Source organism: Bison bison, unplaced genomic scaffold (assembly GCF_000754665.1).
Source record: "Bison bison bison isolate TAMUID 2011002044 unplaced genomic scaffold, Bison_UMD1.0 scf7180017864326, whole genome shotgun sequence".
Lineage (NCBI taxonomy): Eukaryota > Metazoa > Chordata > Mammalia > Artiodactyla > Bovidae > Bison > Bison bison.
In genome coordinates, this window is record NW_011494898.1 from 3354890 (window position 1) to 3376510 (window position 21621).

Here is a 21621-nt window from a genome sequence, read left to right on the forward strand (position 1 = left end):
ATCATATATATATGTATACATATATATGATATAAAAATAATGTATTAAGGACCACAAGAGGAACATAGAGTATAGTGGAAGGGTAGAGGAAAGAATTTGAAAAGGAGTGGATACAACCGAACCTCTGTGTTGTACATCTGAAGCTATCACAACACTGCTAGTCAACTATATTCCAATATAAAGTAATAAGTCAAATAATTTTTCAAAAAAGGACAATTGTCTATTCATAACTGGCTCAATGAATTAATATTTGAAATATATTTAATTTTCTAAAATCTTGATTTTAGTTTATCTTCTTTTTATTTGTCTCAATTATAAAAAGTGGGCTTTTTATGGATTTTTTAAAAATAAATGGTACATGTTTAAGGAGTTGTTTCACACTGCTATTTTTAAGAGATAGTGCTGGTGAACAAAAGTAGATGAATAGAATTTTTAAAGTATATGCTATTATTTGGCACTTTTTAAACTTGCTTTCCTTCTCCATTTTTTTTTTTCCCTCCAGTATAGACCATACTTTGGTTCCCCCTAAGAAGTGGACACTTACAAAGAAATTTTGACATACATGATCTGATTTTAAGATTTAAGGTAAGAAAACATTTACTCTACTTTGTATTTTATATGTGAGGGAAATCAAAACAAGAGAAACTCAGTGAATTATCTCGGGCATCGCAAGTGATCCTCCTCTGCATCACTCTATTAAGAGAAAATACAACTATATTAGCTATAGATACAGGATGTAACTCAGGTGAAAGCAAGGCATGAGCTTGAACCATAAAGGGCTATGGAATAAATAACAGAAGATAGTGTAAATCTAATCTAATCTAAATGAAATAGATGAGAACTATGTTTGCTTCATCTGACCGATTCAAAACTCACAAACTGAGGGAAAAAAAAAAAATTGCAAATTTTTCTAGGTTTACATACTGTGAGTCTAACATGAACCTTTGTATCTTTTATGATGATAGTTCTGAAATCATATATTTACTTATTTTTCTCTCTCTGTTTGCCCTTCCTTCAAAACCATCCAGTTGAGTTGCTGATGTAAAAGTCTGGGTACATTTTAATGTAATAAAAAATGTAATACAAAGCCCACAAAGCCAGTAAATACCCTCTTTGTCTCTGATGCATGTCAGGAAATTGAAGTAAATAGATTTAAAACTCTAACATTACAGACTATGAGATTAGAAAGCCATTAGCAGTCATAAGCCCATTAGAACTCTGGGCACCCAAAGACTGTTACAGAGAAATTTCTTGACCAGATTAAAAAAAAAATGTATCGATATCATCCTTCTTTCATTATTCAATGAAAGGTTTTATTGGATGCCTTGTTAGTATTCTGTTCCTTTCTGTAATGGATGCTTTTAAACAGAAAAAGTTTCATGAGTGTCCTCTTTAAAGAAAAAAAATAAAAGAAAAACAAAAGTGACCCCTTGTTTCTTTGACATCGTAAGTGAGATGATGTCATTTAACAGTCTGGGTAGAGGAAAAAGCTTGACTATCTTCAATTTCTGTCTGTTTTCTTAGTCTTTTCTCTTGCTGCCGTGTTATTTGTCCATATTCTTCACCAGAGACCTATGATAACTGGATCAATGAACATCTTCTCGGGTCTCCTAAACGTAGTACTGTGTACTCCAGAAGATGATAGGGAAGACAGCGTGTCCGTTCTTATTGCTTCCTCTCAGAGTTTTCATTCAAAAACTGGTTTCAAATTGAAATGAAATAACTGTAAGCCTACTGTTTAAGTACAGGATCAGAATGGTCAATGATGGGGAAAAGGAGATTAAGGATAAAAAAAAAAAAAAAACAACTTGTCAATAGGTGTGATCATCTAAAGCACTGATGGACTGAGATAATGAATAAACCACAATGTTTTAAAACAGTAATTCATTCTATTTGTGAAAGTTACCATGTGACATACGTACTAGAATTTCAAATCTTTCTCTAAAAGAGGAGGAGTGCATGAATTTTACTATACTGAACTAAACAAAACCTTTACCAATGAGTGCTTGCATTGAATAGTGTACTATTTGCCACTCCCATCCCTACAGTCCTGGAAAAAAAAAAAAAAAAGATATGACTGGACAACAGTTAACACTGAAGGGAAATCATGCCATAAGATGACTGATGATAATTATTGCACTTGGCACAGTTCTCTTTATTGATACTTCACTTGCATCACTGCAGTTTCCAGTTCTTTCCATCATTTTATTTTATTAATTTTTCAGTTTGCTCCATCTACAGTTATTTCTGCGTCATTTGAAATCTCCATCATTTTCACTCTGGATTACAAGCATTGCCATATGAAATACAAAGGCTAGGGAATATTAACAATTACAAAAGCAACCTTGCAATTCCACAAGAAGCTTTACTTTTATTACATGAAAAAGGCACCGACTGAAAACTGAAACTCTATTCTTCCTTTCAACAACCTGAGTCAAAATTATTGTTTAATAATTCATATCAGAGTTCAGTCAACATATTTCTTTGATCAGTACACAACTATATACTGGTAACACAGTAGGATTTAAAAAATATGACTACTTCATTACATACCTAGTTGTAGTTTGATTATTTACTAAGTTGACTGATTGTTGGATGAAGCTAGTAGATGCCATTTTGTGTAAATGGGAATGCATTAAGTATACAGTTTAAGAATTTGACTTGAAATTTTCAGGGGAAAAAAAAATTGTTGCCTATTGTCTTATAGTTAGGATAGCAGTCTTAGAGGTGATCTAATCAAAATGCTTTCTGGATATCTTCCAAGTAGAGGATGGGCTGGGGATGATGTTCCAGTCTTTGGTAAGCAACTAATGAGCTACCTAAGTGCTTTTATCTACTCCTGGCTTAATATGAGGCCCAGAAACTATAGAACCAGCAATTGGTGGTACAGGGCCCTGAGCCTCTTGGTTTTATCATACTATACAGCCAATCCATTACAAACGTGCTAGCCACACACATGGGGTGTTAATTGGAGCTTGGCACCCCCTGGAGCATGACAAATTAATTCTCCACCAGTTAGAAATAAACAAACCCTCAAAGGACTTGTATTAACTACTATGAATTTGGGACTTTTTAACCTTTTATGAACTACTCCATTTATTTAATACAAGTTTAAATGAAATTAAATCCCAAAAATGTGCCTTTATTCTGAAGATGCAAAAATGCACTAAAGTAAAATTATGGTTAATATGTGAATTGTCTGATATGCTTTACTGATGTATGGTTTGATTTCTTTCCTTATTAATTGAAAAGTCATTCCAAAGTTGTTTTCTTTCTTTAAATGTGCTGTAGGGTAATCTCACTCTAATGCAATACTGCATAATGATTAAGAGAGTATTTAAAAAGGCAAGCAAATTTAAAAAGGACTCAGATTTTACAAGTCTGAAAACTGTCTCTACCAATTATTTTATTTGTAGCCTTGAGAAGCACCTATTCACTTTGTCCACACATGTAAAATGAGAAATCATAGTATTTTAGGATTGTTGTGAAAATTAAATGTGAATAGCACACACACTGCTGAATATAAAGTCTTTGTATATGGATCATAGCAATTCAAATGTGCAAATCATGGATTATATTTGGAAAAAATTCACACATCTTTCCCCAGAATATTGCACTAGGGGAACATGTATTTTTAAATATCCTTTCAACATCTGGCAAGACTGAAAAACTTCTTTTAGTCAGGTTAACCCATTATAAAAGTTTGCATACCTGCCTTTGCATGCATGCCAGAATATATTACTTCTCTGTACAAGACTCTTTCCAAAAGCCTTTCATCCCAACCAAAGTTAAAGCCATGTGTTTTTCGCAGCTCATTCGTGTTTATATCCTCTACTGTTCTCTATCTACCTCTTTTTCTACTCCTGCTATACTGGCCTACTTCTTGGTATTCTAACTTTCCAGGGGAAATAAGCTCCTACCTAAGGATTTAAATTTTTGTGTTCCCCAGATTTCTACATGATTCACTTCTGTATTTCCTTAAGGTTTTTGCTCAAATGTCACCTTATCATAGAACTTTACTGGCCTCCTTATATAAAAGAGAAAGTCCTTCATCTTGGATCATCCCTCCTTTAAGCCATTTTTTAGTAGCCTACACCAGAATACAAGTTCTGTAAAAGCAGGGAATTCTTTTTTCCTCTATTGCCTACAACAGTTCCTGATATATAGAAAGAACTTGAAATAGCTTGGCTAACAATTACAAAATCCAAAGTATCAGTGAATTAAACAAAACAGTAACCTGTTTTGCTCTCACAGAAGTCCCCCATACATATCCAGGCACGGTAGGACATTCCCATGTCAGACTATGGGTTTCTTGTTTTCAGAGTCTTAAGCTGCAGGATAGATACTTTAACTCTAACTCCAGCTCTCCACCTGCCATGTCTGTATTCTAGTTGGCAGAAAGGAGAAAAGAGAAGGCCATACGTCTTTCATTTTAAGGGCATTTTGCAGAAGTTTCAAATACCACTTCTAATATGTATCATTGGCGATTAGTCATATAACCAAACTTTATTACAAGAGATGTTGTAAAATAAAGTGTTTTGGGGCAGTCAGACATATAGCTAAAATCCCATAGTTCTGTTATTATAAGAGATGGGAAGAATAGATACTGATGGAAAGCTAGTAGACTCTGGGACATTTCTAAGTGAATATTTGTAGGAAAACTTTTTTCAGTTCAGTACAGTTGCTCAGTTGTGTCCGACTCTTTGTGACCCCATGAATCTCAGCACGCCAGGCCTCCCTGTCCATCACCAACTCTGGGAGTTTACCCAAACTCATGTCCATCGAGTTGGTAATGCCATCCAGCCGTCTCATCCTCTGTCATCCCCTTCTCCTCCTGCCCCCAATCCCTCCCAGCATCAGCGTCTTTTCCAATGAGTCAGCTCTTCACATGAGGTGGCCAAAGTATGGAGTTTCAGTTTCAGCATCATTCCTTCCAAAGAATACACAGGGCTGATCTTCAGAATGGACTGGTTGGATCTCCTTGCAGTCCAAGGGACTCTCAAGAGTCTTCTCCAACAGCACAGTTCAAAAGCATCAGTTCTTCAGCACGCAGCTTTCTTCAGAGTCCAACTCTCACGTCCACACATGACCACTGGAAAAACCATAACCTTGACTAGACGGACCTTTGTTGGCACGGTAATGTCTCTGCTTTCGAATATGCTATCTAGGTTGGTCATAACTGTCCTTCTAAGGAGTAAGTGTCTTTTAATTTCATGGCTAAAAAGGACTAATTTTTAAATTTTATTTTGATTCCATAAAGGGCAAAACCAGTTAATTCTAAACTAAAATATCATCAGTTATAAGGAGTTATGATGATTTTGTTATTGTTCAGTCACTAAGTCATATCCAACTTTTTGTGACCCCATGGACTCCCTGGGGTCAGCACACCAGGCTCCCCTGTCCTTTACTATATCCCAGAATTTGCTCAGATTCATGTCCATTGAGTTGGTGATGCTGTCAAACCATCTCATCCTCTACCACCCACTTCTCCTTTTGCCTTCAATCTTTCTGAGCATCAGGAATTTTTCCAGTGAGTCAGTTCTTTGCATCAGGTGGCCAAAATATTGGAGCTTCAGTTTCATCATGAAACAGTTATGATAGTGAAATGTTGTTTTACATTCTTAACAAATCATTGCAAGAATGAATGCTGAGTATTCATTGAAATATTTCATTTTGATATTGGAGAAAAATGCTGTCTACAAAATCTAAATACATGAGTTGAACTCTTAGTTTTCATGTAGATTCAGAGAATAATATTTCCTAACTCTGTCTTTCATTCTTTTTGATCCATGTGATAAAGAATAGCGCAATCAGGTTACCTAGAGTTCAATAAACCCTATTCTGTTCCATTATATTCTACATCTTGAAGTTATTAAAGTCTGCTTTTAAACAAACAACAACAACAAAAAAAAGACTACTTAAAAACAATCTTACTTTCTTTAAAAAAAAAAAAAGAGCTTCAGTGAATTTCCCCTGTCAATTGCATTTTCTGCCTCTGAGGCTTCTCTGAGCTATTTCCCTGATCTGTGAGGCAGGGGATTCTTCCTGCCAGCTTCCTGAGCAGATCTAGGGGGAAATTAACACATCCACAACTGAGTTCAAGCATTGCTGACATCTGCTTTACTCATTTTCACAGCACACTCGCACTGCACCCTTATGCACTGTTTTATCATGTGGCTCATTTCAAGAAAATGCATTTAACTTTTAGGTACTACTCTGTGGTATGAAGTGTGGCAAATAGGAAGTAAAATAACCTTGAAAGAGCATTTCCACCTATATGCAGCTATAATAATCACTGAGTCTCAAACCTCAGTGCTTATGATATGCTCCGTTTGGTAAAAGCTTATGAAGCCAGGGTCAATGTTGATACCTAAAGAAACCAATCTCACTTTTGAAGAGAAAACAACAAAATATCAACAACAAATCATCTCTTTACGTGGACTGGAATTTATTGCTTCCCAGAAAGATAGTAAGCAGTCACTTTTATAGTCATTTATTTAATGGGTCTGTTTTGTTTTAATAGTAGGAAAATGAAACCAAAGTTAAAGGCTTTGGGTTTAATTTTGAGTTCTACCTTTGAAAAGAATTCTGTGTGTTTTCTGTGCTCTAATTTATTTCAGTTGTTCCATTTACATATAATTTAAAATTGAGAAGCCTCTTTAATGTAGATCCCATTTAATTTAGAATATATGATAAAGCAAATTGTACTAAAGACTCCTTTGATTCTATGGATACAGGCTTTGCTAAGAAGATGTATATTGTAAACAAGATTTTTATTATAGAATAACATCTACAGTGAAAGACATAATGAATGAATTATTAGTGCTCCATCACTAATAGCAAATTGACAGAGAAGGTCTGCCAAAAATAGCTTAATCCAAATTGTTCCAAACAGTATTATTGACAATATACTTAAAAATGTCTCTCAGTTCAAGCTTTAATAATTGTGATTTGTTCTTCTGTTCAGTCATTAACAGTGTATTCTTGAATCTTTTTTTTTTAAGATACATTCTTTTTTAAATATTTTAAATAAAAAACATTTATTCTTGGTTTGTATATGAATATCAACTCATATAACATTGTTATGTTCTTTTATAAATGAAGTACAGGAGAAAGAAGGAAAATATAATTATTACAGTGTAACATTTCCAAGAAATTGATTAATTTGTAAAACCAAGAGGTTATTTAAATACCTGTGAGATATTTAACAATATTATCAACTGTCAATTGTTGCTTTGAAAATCATAATAAATGTGTTCTCACAACAGTAATCTTTAGATAGAAATGTGTAGGCATAGATAGGTTGAGGGTGGGTGTTAAATTCAGCCATATTCCCTATATAGTCATTAGGAAAGTCTTTAAAATGCAACTTAAATTTTATTACAAATCTTACATTTTAGTTGTAAATTTAGTTATGCAGTTAATAAAACTATACTTGTAAGAGGAAATCTTTCTTTTTTTGTTAATAAAGTGTTAAGATATCTAAATTTAAATTATAGTGAATAACAGCTTCAAAGGAATAATAGTATTTGGAAAATAAGACTAGTACATAAAGTCAAATTATCTAATAAATAAAATTTTTTCTGTATCATTTTGCCATCCTGAGTCTCACTGATATGTACATTTGTATCCATGAACGATGTTGTCATGTTTTGTCTCCTGAAGAGACCACCAGAAAAACCTTTTGATCAAAAAGTTAAGTTTATTAGATCTACCCCCTTAAGGAAGAACCCACCTTGCTTCCTGTGCGGCTCAGATGGTAAGGAATCTGCTGGTAATGCAAGAGACCCAGGTTGGATTGCTGAGTTGAGAAGACCCCCTGGAGAAGGAGATGGTTACACACTCCAGTATTCTTGCCTGGAAAATTTCAGGGACAGGGCAGCTACAGGACAGTGGGCTTCAGTTCATGGGATCACATCAAATTACCTTTTTTTTTTTTCCCACTTAAGGGAGAACCCATCTTGAGTCTTAATAGTGCCTTAGAGGGAGGCATCAGAGGAAAACATGTATAGAGTTTTAGGGCCTAGAGTTGATTATTTTAAGGTAGATCCTGCAAGGAAGGGTACTGGTTAGGGTTGGTCAGCATTTTTGACATGATAGTTTAGGATTGGCCAGCACAGCAAATCAAGGATTTTGAAGCATGTCATGATGAACAAGCTCTTAGTCTTGAAAAGTACAAGAGCTCTTTTTAATGCACTGTTTTAATTGGTGCACAGTCCTTTTTTCCAGGGGCCAGTATTTCCTGGAGCAAGCAGCTCAGTTATTTTCACTTATCCTCATATTGTCTAGCATATGAAACTCTACCTGTTACTTCTGTTATTTAACATAGGAGCAGGTAATTTTCTCAATTTAAAGTACCTGTTTTGTATGAGCACAAACAAAAATTATTAATTTATGCTAGATACTGTTCACACCTTGGTGTATCCCTAGATGCAATCATTATATCTAAAACCTATTTAGATATACTTTTTCTTCTCTGTGCTATCTCTTTACTTCTTTGTCAGTTCACAACACAAGGACTTCCTCATTTATAACACTCCTATTATCAAAACTGATCAAAACCTAAAAATAAATGAAATTTTAATCTTGAAAATTAAGTATCATGAAAAGTATAAAATTCATAACAGTGATACTTTATGTGGACTATGTTATCTGTCATATCCTGTTCTATTATTATCGCCATTTAACATGCACTGATACTAAGGCAGATGCAAGTTAAGTAGCTTGCAGATAGACTATGTGTTAATTTCTTTAACCTCTATGGTTAAAGAAAATTTTATAGGTAAAATAAATATAATCAATAATGAATAAATTAAAGAGACAGATATTAAAAGTTTTGAGTGGACACATTGGTATTTCTATGCCAAACAAAAGTCTAAAGGTTTTCTTCTAAAGAAATGGAACTAATTATTTAGAATACCTAAAATATTTAAATATGTGGAAGAATAAGAGATTTGGTTAGAATGTGAGCTTTCCAAATCCTGGATTCAGTTAACCTAGATTTTTGGACAAATATATCCCTCTTATATTCTATCGTACATATAGTATGCAGCTTTTCTTGTACCCTACAAAACATTTTGGATCCCCAATTAGAAGTAGCTGTGGATCCCTAATCTAGGCTATGGCTTTCTGCTTCATGCATTTATATACACCACTCCTTAAGTTGCTTTTCTTGTTATCACATGTATTGACAGTTTTCATGGGTTATCTATGTTCTGCATTGCTCTATGTCAAATATTCTTGCAGTTATTATTTCTGGGGGCTTATATTTAGTAATTCTACTATATGATCATACCTTTTGAACAAATCTGGCTCTTGAGGAATATGGATTAAAAGATGGAGTGATTGGTCTTGCTGCTCCTTTATCCTTTAGTGCCATCCTCTCTAAATCATCACGTTTCATGCCATGTATCTGACTTAAAATAGTTTGTGTTTTTGCTAGTAGGAAAAATCATTGGAAAATATAAGATGAGCTCAGTGGATAGAGCTTGCCAATAGAGTGTTCTGGAGAAAGATAATACTATGGAGTTGGAAATTTCACTTGTTAGATATTTAGTTATCCTGGGCCTTTAAGGCATGTGTTCTTAAGTCACCCCCACCAGAATAAACTTGTTGTCTCTAAATTTGCTTATAGCAATTAGAGGGCAAAGAATTGAGAATGCTTTGCTGTAAACATTAATATAAACTTCTACTTTCAAATGGAAGTAGAAAAAACTCCCTAGCAAAACTATTGATAAAACTGGTAAAAATTACTTTAAAAAAAGCATTTACTGTCTGAGGAAATTGTCCTAAGGGTACACAGCTAATGAAGAAACATTTATCCAAAATTGAAATGAGAAGTAGATAATTCAACAATAGTTGGAGAATTCAGTGTTCTACTTCCCCTAATGGATAGAATTGCTAAGCAAAAGATCAACAAGGACATAGCTGATTTAAATAATGGTATAAAGCAATTAGATTCAATAGATATCCATAGAACATTCCATTTAATGACAATGGAATAAATATTCTTCTCAAGAGCACATGAAATACCATCTATGAAAGACAATATATGAGGCCATGAAACATGACTCAATGAATGTAAGGTGCTGAGATCATAGAAACTATGTTTTCTAATAACAATAAAATTAAATTGAAAATCCAAACCCACAAAGAAATTTGGGGAGTTAATAATTATGTAGGCATTAAATACTACTTTCCTAAACAACAAATGGGATAAGGAAGAAATCACAAGGGGAATTAGAAAATACTTTGTGATAATTAAAAATGAAGACTTATTAACATCTTTCAGTAAAAGCTGAAAAATATTAGTTCACTTTGGTGAAATAGACAAGTCCCAAGAAGGTCAAAAAGTACTGAAAGTCACTTGAAGAAATAGAAAATCTGAATAAACCTATAGTAGTGAAGAGATTGATTTAAAAAACAAAGTACCCCTAAAATGCCCAGAGTCAAATGGCTTTACTGGTGAACTCTGCCACATATTTGAAAAGTGATTAATATCATTTTCTCACAAATTATTCCAAAATATAGATGAGGAAGGAATACTTCCCAACTCATTACATTAAGCCTATATTTCCTTGTATGGAAAACATTTTGGCAGTTGTTTAAAAGGTAAAAACATAGAAGCATCACCTGACCCAGCAGCTCTACTAGATAAACCTCAAAGAAATAAAAACATACATCCACACATAAACACATACAGAAATATTCCTAGCAGTGTTACTCAAAGAGCCAAAAGGTGGAAACAACACAGATGTCCATGAACTGATAGATGAATTAATTAACAATTGTATATCCATTAAAGGGAATATTATTTAGTAATTAAATAAAGGAATGAAGAATCGTTGTTGTCGTTTTAGTTGCTAAATTGTGTCCAACTCTTTTGGGACCCCCATGGATTATACCAGCTCCTCTGTCCATGGGGTTCTCCAGGCAAGAATACTGGAGTGGGTTGCCATTTCCTATTCCAGGGGATCTTCCCAACCCAGGATTGAAACTGCATCTCCTGATTATGCTAGAATTTATGGTGGTAATAACTGCACAACTCTGTGAATATATTAAAAAACTTTAAGGGATTTCTCTGGTGGTCCAGCAGTGAAGACTCTGCACTTCACACAGGAGGTACGGGTTTGATCCCTGGTCAGGGAACTAAGATCCTGCATGCTGTGTGGTGTAGCCAAAAAATAAAACATAAAATAGTACACTTTAAATAGGGAATTGTGTACATGTATGTGAATTATATAAAGCTATTATAAAAAAAGTCAAACTTTATATTTTGGGGCTCCAAAATCACTGCAGATGGTGATTGCAGCCATGAAATTAACAGATGCTTACTCCTTGGAAGGAAAGTTATGACCAACCTATGCAGCATATTCAAAAGCAGAGACATTACTTTGCCAACAAAGGTCCATCTAGTCAAGGCTATGGTTTTTCCAGTGGTCATGTATGGATGTGAGAGTTGGACTGTGAAGAAAGCTGAGTGCCAAAGAATTGATGCTTTTGAGCTGTGGTGTTGGAGAAGACTCTTGAGAGTCCCTTGGACTGCAAGGAGATCCAACCAGTCCATTCTAAAGGAGATCAGTCCTGGGTGTTCTTTGGAAGGACTGATGCTAAAGCTGAAACTCCAATACTTTGGCCACCTCATGCGAAGAGTTGACTCATTGGAAAAGACCTTGAAGCTGGGAGGGATTGGGGGCAGGAGGAGAAGGGGACGACAGAGGATGAGATGGCTGGATGGCATCACTGACTCGATGGACATGAGTTTGAGTGAACTCCGGGAGTTGGTGATGGACAGGGAGGCCTGGCGTGCTGTGATTCATGGGGTCGCAAAGAGTCAGACACGACTGAGCGACTGAACTGAACTGAATTATAAAAATAATACCTATTTCACTCATTTTTGTGATGTATTTAAAAACAAGCCACGCTCAGTCACTTCAGTCATGTCCAACATTTTGCGAGCCTATGGACTGTAGCCCGCTAGGCTCCTCTGTTCATGGGATTCTCTAGGCAAGAATACTGAAGTAGGTTCCCATGCTGCCCTCCAGGGGATCTTCCTGACCCAGGGATAGATCCCTAGCCTCTTATGTCTCCTTCACTGGCAAGTAGATTCTTTACTACTAGTGCCACTAAGCAGGGATCTATGTTTACATGTACTTGGTAATAAATTTATGTGTGGGAGCAAAAGTTAACAAATACATATATGTATGAAGGAAAGTCCAATGCACACTGTGTACATCTTCATGTGATATTTGGGATCTGAAGGAATTGTTTACCTTCATATAAATGAACACTAAATTTCCTGAGTAAGAGTTATTCATTCTAACTTATAGAATCAGTTCCTGCTAAGTGAACATGTTCACCCTTCCAGGAGACTTCTGATGGTTAGCAACGAAAATCCCAACTATTGAGTTTTTATCATTATGACTAATAAACCCATGGGGAAGACAATAAAAAATAAGAGCAAAATTCCATGATATTTTAGGATTTCCTTGTAGAGATATTAATTTTGAATAAAACATGAACATTTTGGTCCCCTGGTTTTTAAACAAATGGTTGCTTAATTGAAAATGTGTCCTAAAGCACTATAGTGATCATCTCACTTCCATAATATTATTGCTTCAAGCACATGCATTTTGATACATATTCTGACATTTCACAATATGTACATACTGCATAATCAAATGGCATAAAATTTTCAGATAAAGCATAAGACATCGAAACAATGTCTTGAAAAATAAGGTTATGACAAGTGTGTTATTAGGAGATTATATAATATATATATGTAAGAAAAAACTGAGTTTGTTTACATTATTAGTATTTTACAGGATTTATGCTTTTTTTTCCAGCAGGAATACTTTATGTATTTTTCCTTTCATTTACTGCAGCTGAGTTGATAATTGTTTTTCCAAATGTCACAGCTGCAAGAACATATTTCAAAAATGTTATAACCACAGGTATTAAATTCACCTCCTACTTCTTGGGAGTTTATACTTTTTAGCCTATAATTATAGAATCTGGTCTTTTAGCCTTCTTTTCACTTTTTGAGTTAGTAGCAGGCACCAGCGGTAGCTCATCTAATTTTGACAACCTTGAATGTATTTGAATATCTAAGGAAACATTGCGATCTCTGCTCAGAATTTTCTCCGAGATTGTCTTCTTTTCTAGCTTGCGTGTGTGTGTGTGCATGTGGATTTTTCCTAAAGCAAGAAAGCTGAAGTCAGAAATAATGTGCAGTGAAAGAAAATAAATCTGGCCTTTTTGATACAAGAGAAAAAAACTGCTTCTTTTGTGTAAATACTCTTTTTCCAATTTTATTTATTTTTTAAAATTTGTATTGAAGTAGAGTTGATTTGCAATGTTGTATTGGTTTCGGGTATGTGTAGATGTTTTATTTTCATATCTAAGCTGGCAAATTACTAGGAGAATGATAATAAACACAGTAGTTGCAGTGTTCTGATTTGGTCCCACCCAAAACAATTGTGGTTCCCTTCATGGCTAAGATGGTAAAGAATTTGCCTGAAATGCAGAAGACCCAGGCTCAGTCCCTGAGTTGGGAAGATTCCCTGGAGAAGGAAATGGTCATCCACTCCAGTAGTATTGCCTGAGAAATCCCATGGACAGAGGAGCTTGACAGGCTACAGTCCATGGGATTACCAAGAATCGGACATATCTGAGTGATTAACACACATACAAAACAACTGTATATTTTATCTTCCACGAAGGTTGAACTGTAATGACTAGCAGTAAGGCCTAAAAGTACTGAGGTAATCTAGTTCCAGTGAACTCTTCAAGGCACCTTTCTTACTCAGGATGGTGTTAAAATTAAACAGGGGAAGGACCACAGGAAAGCAGGCAAGAGTAAGTCCAAATAGAAGTGGAAGTGAAGTGAAGTCGGAGGGGAACAAAAGAGAGAAAATCTCAGAAAGCAGTTTACCATAGTTTTTAGCACTACCCTCTCAGGGGTTGCGCAGAGTCGGACACAACTGAAGTGACTTAGCAGCAACATAACAGAAGGGGGAGCTCTGGGAAGTTAAAAACACTTCAGTTCAGTTCAGTCTCTGAGTCATATCTGACTCTTTGCGACCCCATGAATCACAGCATGCCAGGCCTCCCTGTCCATCACCAACTCCCGGAGTTCACTCAGACTCACGTCCATCGAGTCAGTGATGCCATCCAGCCATCTCATCCTCTGTCATCCCCTTTTCCTCCTGCCCCCAATCCCTCCCAGCATCAGAGTCTTTTCCAATGAGTCAACTCTTCCCATGAGGTGGCCAAAGTACTGGAGTTTCAGCTTTGGCATCATTCCTTCCAGAGAACACCCAGGGCTGATCTCTTTCAGAATGGACTGGTTGGATCTCCTTGCAGTCCAAGGGACTCTCAGGAGTCTTCTCCAACACCACAGTTCAAAAGCATCAATTCTTCAGCGCTCAGCTTTCTTCACAGTCCAACTCTCACATCCATACATGACCACTGGAAACACTCTTAGTCAATCCCTTTTTTTCTGGGTTTGGGAAAATTAAATTCAAATAGGAATGTACAACAGAAAAGTATCAAGGTTAAATTTCATAGAAAATTATTTGAAGAAAAAAGAATGTAGAGTCTTATACTGGAAGTACTGAAGTACAAAGTAAAAACAAGAACAAAATTTAAATATAAAGTAACAAAGGAAGTGATAAAAACATTGCAGAGATGGTGATAAGTACTGAAGGTCAATAAAGAGTTTTAGGCATACAAATACTAGAGTTTCTAAAGGACCTAAGAAAAGCATCAGAGAAAATTATGAAAATGTACACTTCAAGGAAACTTTCCTTTAAATAAACATTTTAACTTTACATTAAAAGACAAACTGTGAACCTGAGAATATTGACTATGATGACCAACAAGAATTAGTCTAGTAAAATTATTGTCCTTAAAATGAGGGAAAATTGAGAATGTGACTTAAAAGGGAAATAAAACTAGATCATCACCTGATTTTCAGTAACTATTTTTATGCAAAATTGAGTATAGTACTCAACTTATTCAAGGAAAGAACATAAGAACCATGGATTTTGTGTCCAGGAAAATTGACCTCCATGTATAAAGGACTTTGTAAAGGATACTGTAAAACTAATATCAAGTGACAAAATCTCAGAGAATATGGTTCTTATAAGACTCTCCTAAATATTTTACTTAAGAATAAGCTTCAAGAAAACAAAATGACTAGAGAGACACATAATAGAGAAGAGATTAGCATTAAATAGGTAATTCTTATACTAAATGAGAATTAAAAGGGGAGTAAATAGCACACAATTCCCATCTGTCGTGATGATTTAGTTAGAGGACAATGATTGAAAATGAGGAGGATGAGGATAGCATATATCAACTATCAGTAAAAAAAAAAAATAGTTATTGGTAATACAAAAGTACTATTAACATTGTTAGTCTAAAACTGTTATATATGAGAAGACACTGAAAATATGTAATTATAGTTCATTTGAATTCCATCATCCCTATTGTTCTAGAAAACTAGAATTCTCTTTGTGAAACTAAGGAGATTCAGATGTATTATAGAAAAGGTTAAGTAGAAAACCCTGAATGCTACATATGTAATTGGAATATCAGTATAAAACATGAAATATTTTACCTTTATATATTTATACATAACTTATATACACATATGTGTGTTATATATGTATGTCTATGTAAATACACACACAAGATTTCAGCTAGTATATATTCCTAATAAATATCCTTAGCTCTGTCCTTCAAAAACATGATAGAAACAATGACCAGCTCAGCAGTAGTTTGCTTCCCAAGCCCTAATAATGATCCTGATTTATCATTCCCCATTAGAAGAAAATCAGGTCTTGTAGAGAAACAAATGATTCTTGTTCTTGGGAAGAAAATATACAAGATGAGCCTGGGACATCTTGACATACTAGTTCTCAAGAAAGTTTTCTAAGAAAATAAAAGGAGTTAGGAACCCTCTCCCTCTTAGGGGGGGAGGGGAAAAAAGCATTACTGAATACAGATATTAGAAACTGAGTATTTTAGCCATGTATTGGGTTAAAAAGATACAGTGTATGAAGTAAGAGGGCTTCCCTGGTGGTTCAGTGGTAAAGAACTCTCCTGCCAATGCAGGAGATGCAAGTTCAATCCCTGGATAAGGAAGATCCCATGGAGAAGGAAATGGCAACCCACTCTAATGTTCTTGCCTGGGAAATCCCATGGACAGAGGAGCTTGGTGGGCTGCAATCCATGGGGTTGCAAAAGAATCAGACACTACTTAGCGACTAAGCAACAACAAAGTAAGAACTTGAATTGAGACAAAATTTCCACAGTAATTAATATGTCCTTGTTGGTAATTTCTTTGAGATTCAACCTCTGTGATAAAAAGCTGGCCAATCTCCCAAAATATGAAAGATTTGTTTCGTGGGCCAACTCTTAAAAATAATACTTAAATATTTAAGAGATAGTGTCATAGCTTGTTCACTGTATACTCTAGAAACACAAATTGATTTTTATACCATCTCCAACTGATTAAATCATTCTGAAAAGGTCAGTGTTTTAGTTTATTTTGAATTTGGGTTATGTATCAAAGAAGTTCCATTTCCCTAGTACAGGTCATAAAAATTTGATACCTTGTAAGAGGGATTTAAGAAAAATTCTCCAATGAAGTATGAATAAAATAACAGATAGATGTTTGTAATTTAAAGGATTCTACTAAAAACCTGTGACTTCCCTACTGAATACCTATCATATCCAAATTGTAGTGAATAATTGATATCAATAACATAAAATAGCTTTAGTCATAAAGGAAAACACATACATTTGATTATATGTCTATATTATGGGACATCAGTAAGCCGTCTCCCATTTATTACCTTGACTAGCACTCAATACAATGTAAAATTTTAAACGGACACAGCCAATGAATAACTGTGACTCCTGCATCTCACATACGAACTCATCCAGCTGCTGAACCATGGAGGTTCTTGTTATTTTAGTTTTGTAAACAGAGTCAAAAAATAATTTTTTTTAAATTGTTACATGCTTACTATCTTAGATCTAAACTTTAATGGATCCATTAAAGAAAAAAAAATAATTTGTAGCATTACTAGGAATCAGGCTTTAATTAAAATAGTTCTGAAATTGTGAATACTTTAGCTAACTAATTAACATATAAATATTAATTTTTAATTATTAGAATAATCTAGAAAGAAGCACAAGTCTAGCTTATTATTGATTGCATCATCAACTCCCGATTACTCTAGAAACATCATCTCCCATCTTCTTGGCTATATCACTGCTCCACAGATTTGATGTCTCCTGTAGTAAGCAACGTTTGCTTGGAGAAGTCCATCAACAGAGGAGCTTGAGAGGTCACAGTCCATGGAGTCACAAAGAGTTGGACATGACTGAGGAGTAAACACTTTTAGCCACCTTACCAGTAACTACCTCAGCACTTGCTTATTTATAACTACACTTGTCTGGTTTACTTTGTATGCACAGAAGTCCCTTAAAATGTTCACACTTAACCCTTCTGCTGTTCTACAATTTAAAAGAGAAAATGCTCTATAAAAATGGTGTCATATAAGTCAGCAATTAGAGAAGTAGGTCAACTTGCTGACACCATCTTCAAGTAATAGTTTTATTTATTTTGAAGAAATAAGTGGTTCATTATTTGTCTTGAAGCATAGCTTAAAGATACTTGCCATACCCATTTAAATGTAAATACAAGACATATCAAAAAGTTAAAATATGTTATCTCAAACCAAACCTATCATAGCATCTTCTGAATTATGTATTTGATTTTGAAAAATACAGTCTCATTTACTTAATACAAATCCTCCTGTGTTTTCTCCATTGAACACAGGGAATGATGACAAGAAATCCTTTGTATCTGAAGTGATTTCAGTTCTTATAAACCGAAACTGGTCATATTCATCTCCAGCTGTGGATTAGAAACAGAACTTGGATTTAAAAAGATAAAAATGACAGATTCATGAGATTAGAACTCCTAAAGTGATATCCAATGAGTAACAGTCTGGACCAGAAAGGGAACATACCCTACTGATGCAGGTAATACTCATCAACTTGTCTGAACGTTGAATTTGGGTAGAGCAGTATTTCTCCTGAAAAGTCTTAGTCTAAACCAGATCTTCCACTATATTGTCAAATTTTTATGGTCTGTAGTGTTAAAACCAACAGAAAAAAATTATATAAAAATTACTTCCAGGTCTGTTTTATATGTATAACATTTAGTTCTTATTTCAACCTGGTTCTCTGTCTGCCATGGAACAGATCATATACATGACCAGAAGATGATTTAAATTTTATTTTTACACTCTGAGATGAATCAGGATGTTGAGTTCTTTGGTTTGGCTTTATTTGTATGTATAAATGTTGCTGTTCAGTTGCTAAATTGTGTCCGACTCTTTGTGGCCTCATGGACTATAGAACACCAGGCTTCTCTGTCCTTCACTATCTACCTGAGTTTGCTCAAACTCGTGTCCATTGAGTCGGTGATGCCTTCCAACCATTTCATGCTCTGATGCCCCCTTCTCCTCCTGCTGTCCATCTTTCACAGATTAAGGTCTTTTCCAATGTATCGGCTCTTCAAATCAGGTGGCTGAAGAATTGGAGCTTCAGTATCAGCCCTTCCAATGAATATTCAGGGTTGATTTTCTTTAGGATTGACTGGTTTGATCTCCTTACACTCCAGGGGATTCTCAAGGGTCTTTTCCACCACTGCAATTTGAACACAACAGTTCTTTGGCATTCAGCCTTCCTTAAGGTCCAACTCTCATATCCATACATGACTACTGGAAAAGTAATGTCTCTGCTTTTTAATACACTGTCTAGGTTTGTCATAACTTTTCTTCCAAGGAGTAAGACTTTTAATTTTGTGGCTATAGTCACCATCCTTAGTGATTTTGGAACCCAAGAAAATAAAATCAGTTACTATTTCCATTTTTTCTCCATCTATTTGCCATGAAGTGATGTGACCAGATACCATGATCTTAGTTTTATGAATGTTGAGTTTTAAACCAGCTTTCAGTCTCCTCTTTCACCTTCATCAAGAGGCTCTTTAGTTCTGCTTCTCTTCCTGCCATTAAAGTGGTATCATCTGTATATCAGAGGTTGTTAATATTTCTCCTGGCAGTCTTGATTTCAGCTTGTGATTCATCCAGCCCTGCATTTTCCATGATGTACTCTGTGTATAAGTTATATAAGTGCGGTTACTATATACATCCTTGGCATACTCCTTTCCCAATTTTGAACCAGTCCATTGTGCCATGTCAGTTTCTAATTGTTGATTCTCGATCAGCATACAGATATCTCAGGAGGCAGGTAAAGTGGTCTGGTATTCCCATCTCTAAGAATTTTCCAGTTTTTGTGATACACACAGTCAAAGGCTTTAGTGTAGTCAATGAAGCAGAAGTTGATGTTTTCCTGGAATTCCCTTGCTTTTTCTATTGCCCAATGGATGCTGACAATTTGATCTCTGGTTCCTCTGCTTTTTCAAATTCAACTTGTACTTCTGGAATTTCTCAGTTCACATACTGTTGAAGCTTAGCTTGAAGGATTTTGAGCATCATCGTGCTAGCATGTGAAATGAATGCAATTGTGTTGTAGTTTGAACATTTTTTGGCATGGCCTTTCTTTGGTGTTGGAAAGAAAACTGAACTTTTCTAGTCCTATGGCCATTGTCGAGTTTTCCACATTTGCTGACATATTGAGTGCAGCACTTTAACAGCATCATCTTTTAGGATTTGAGATAGCTTAGCTGGCATTTCATCACCTCCACTAGCTTTTTTCATAGTAATGCTTCCTAAGGCCCACTTGACTTCACACTCAAAGTTGTCTGACTTTAGGTGAGTGACCACAGCATTGTGGTTATCCAGGTCATTAAGACCTTTTTTATATAGTCTTCTGTGTATTCTTGCCACCTCTTCTTAATATCTTCTGCTTCTGTTAGGTCCTTGCTGTTTCTGTTCTTTATTGTGTCTATCTTTGCATGAAATGTTCCCTTGGTATCTCAAATTTTCTTGAAGAGATCTCTCATCTTTCCCATTCTATTGTTTTCCTCTGTTTCTTTGCTTTAACCACTTAAGAAGGCCTTCTTATCTCTCCTTGCTATTCTCTGAAACTCTGCATTCAGTTGGGTGTATCTTTCCTTTTCTCCTTTGCCTTTCACTTCTCTTATTTTCACAGCTATTTGTAAGGCCTCCTCAGACAGCCATTTTTTCCTTCTCGTATTTCTTTTTCTCAGGATGGTTTTGGTTACCAAAACCATCCATATTGGGATATTAAGAACCTCCATCCAAAATTCTCCAGGCCCTCTATCAGACCTAATCCCTTGAATGTATTCATCACCTCCACTGTATACTCAGAAGGGATTTGATTAGGTCGTAGTTGAATGGTCTAGAGGTTTCCCATACTTTTTTCAGTTTAAGCCTGAATTTTACATATGTGTGTATGTATGTATTTTGTTGTTGTTATTATTGTTTTGTTGTGTTTGATTGGTTATTTAAAAATTTTAAATATTTTTTATCAACATGGTATTTTAAATGGAATTCAGTGAAAATGGTGGACTGTCATATGAGAATTAAAATTTCAGCCAGTTGTTTCTTCTGAAATTTGGCTACTTTGCATTAGGACGTTTGACAAAGAAAAGAAAAAAATCTCTTTCAGAAATCATAAATTTCTATAATTTGATTTCTTTATCATGAGTGTAGCTCTAATAACCCAGAATTTCAGGCTGGAGGCCACTTCTGGCTGGTTGACTCAGGAAGAGAAACTCAGTGGCCTTGGTGATAGTAGTGTAGCTATTGTACCTATTTTTAAAATTTATATCTAAATATTTCTCTTTTTAGTGGTAATATAAATGGTATTTTATATTTAATTTCAAATTACATTGTTTGCTGTTAGAATATAAGAAAGCAATTGACTTTTGCATATTTAACTTGCGTCTGGTAACTGTGTTATAATCGCTTATTAGTTCTGGTATAATTTTGTTGATTCTTTGTGTTTTCTTAGTGTACAGTTATATCATCTACAAACATAGACTGTTTTACTTCCCAATATGGGCTTTTTCTTTTCTTTCTTTTGGTTTTTCTGTATTAACTATGACTTCCAATATACTGTCGAGTAGGAGCAGTAAAAACAGATGTCCTTGCCTTGTCCCTGATGTTAACAGAAAACCATCTAGTTCCTAACATTAGTTATGATGTTAGCTGTGAATTTTTTGTGAATGTTCTTTATCAAGTCAATGAAGTTCCCTTTTATTCCTAGCTTGCTGAGTTTTTTTTTTTAATTATGAATGGGTAATGAATTTTGTTATATTTTTTGCATATGTTGATATGATATTATTTTTCTTACTGATGTGTTGTTGTGATGATTGCATCAGTTGATTGTCAAATATCAAACCAGCATTGCACACCTGAGGTACATCCCACTTGGTTATGTTGTATAACTATTTATAAATTTTTTAATTAAATATTTGCTAATATATCATTGAGGATCTTTACTTCTATGTTTGTGAGGATTATTGGTCTGTAGTTTCCTTGTCTTGAAACATCTTTGTCTGGTTTTTATATTAGGTTGATGTTGGCCTCATAGGATGAGTTAGGATGTATT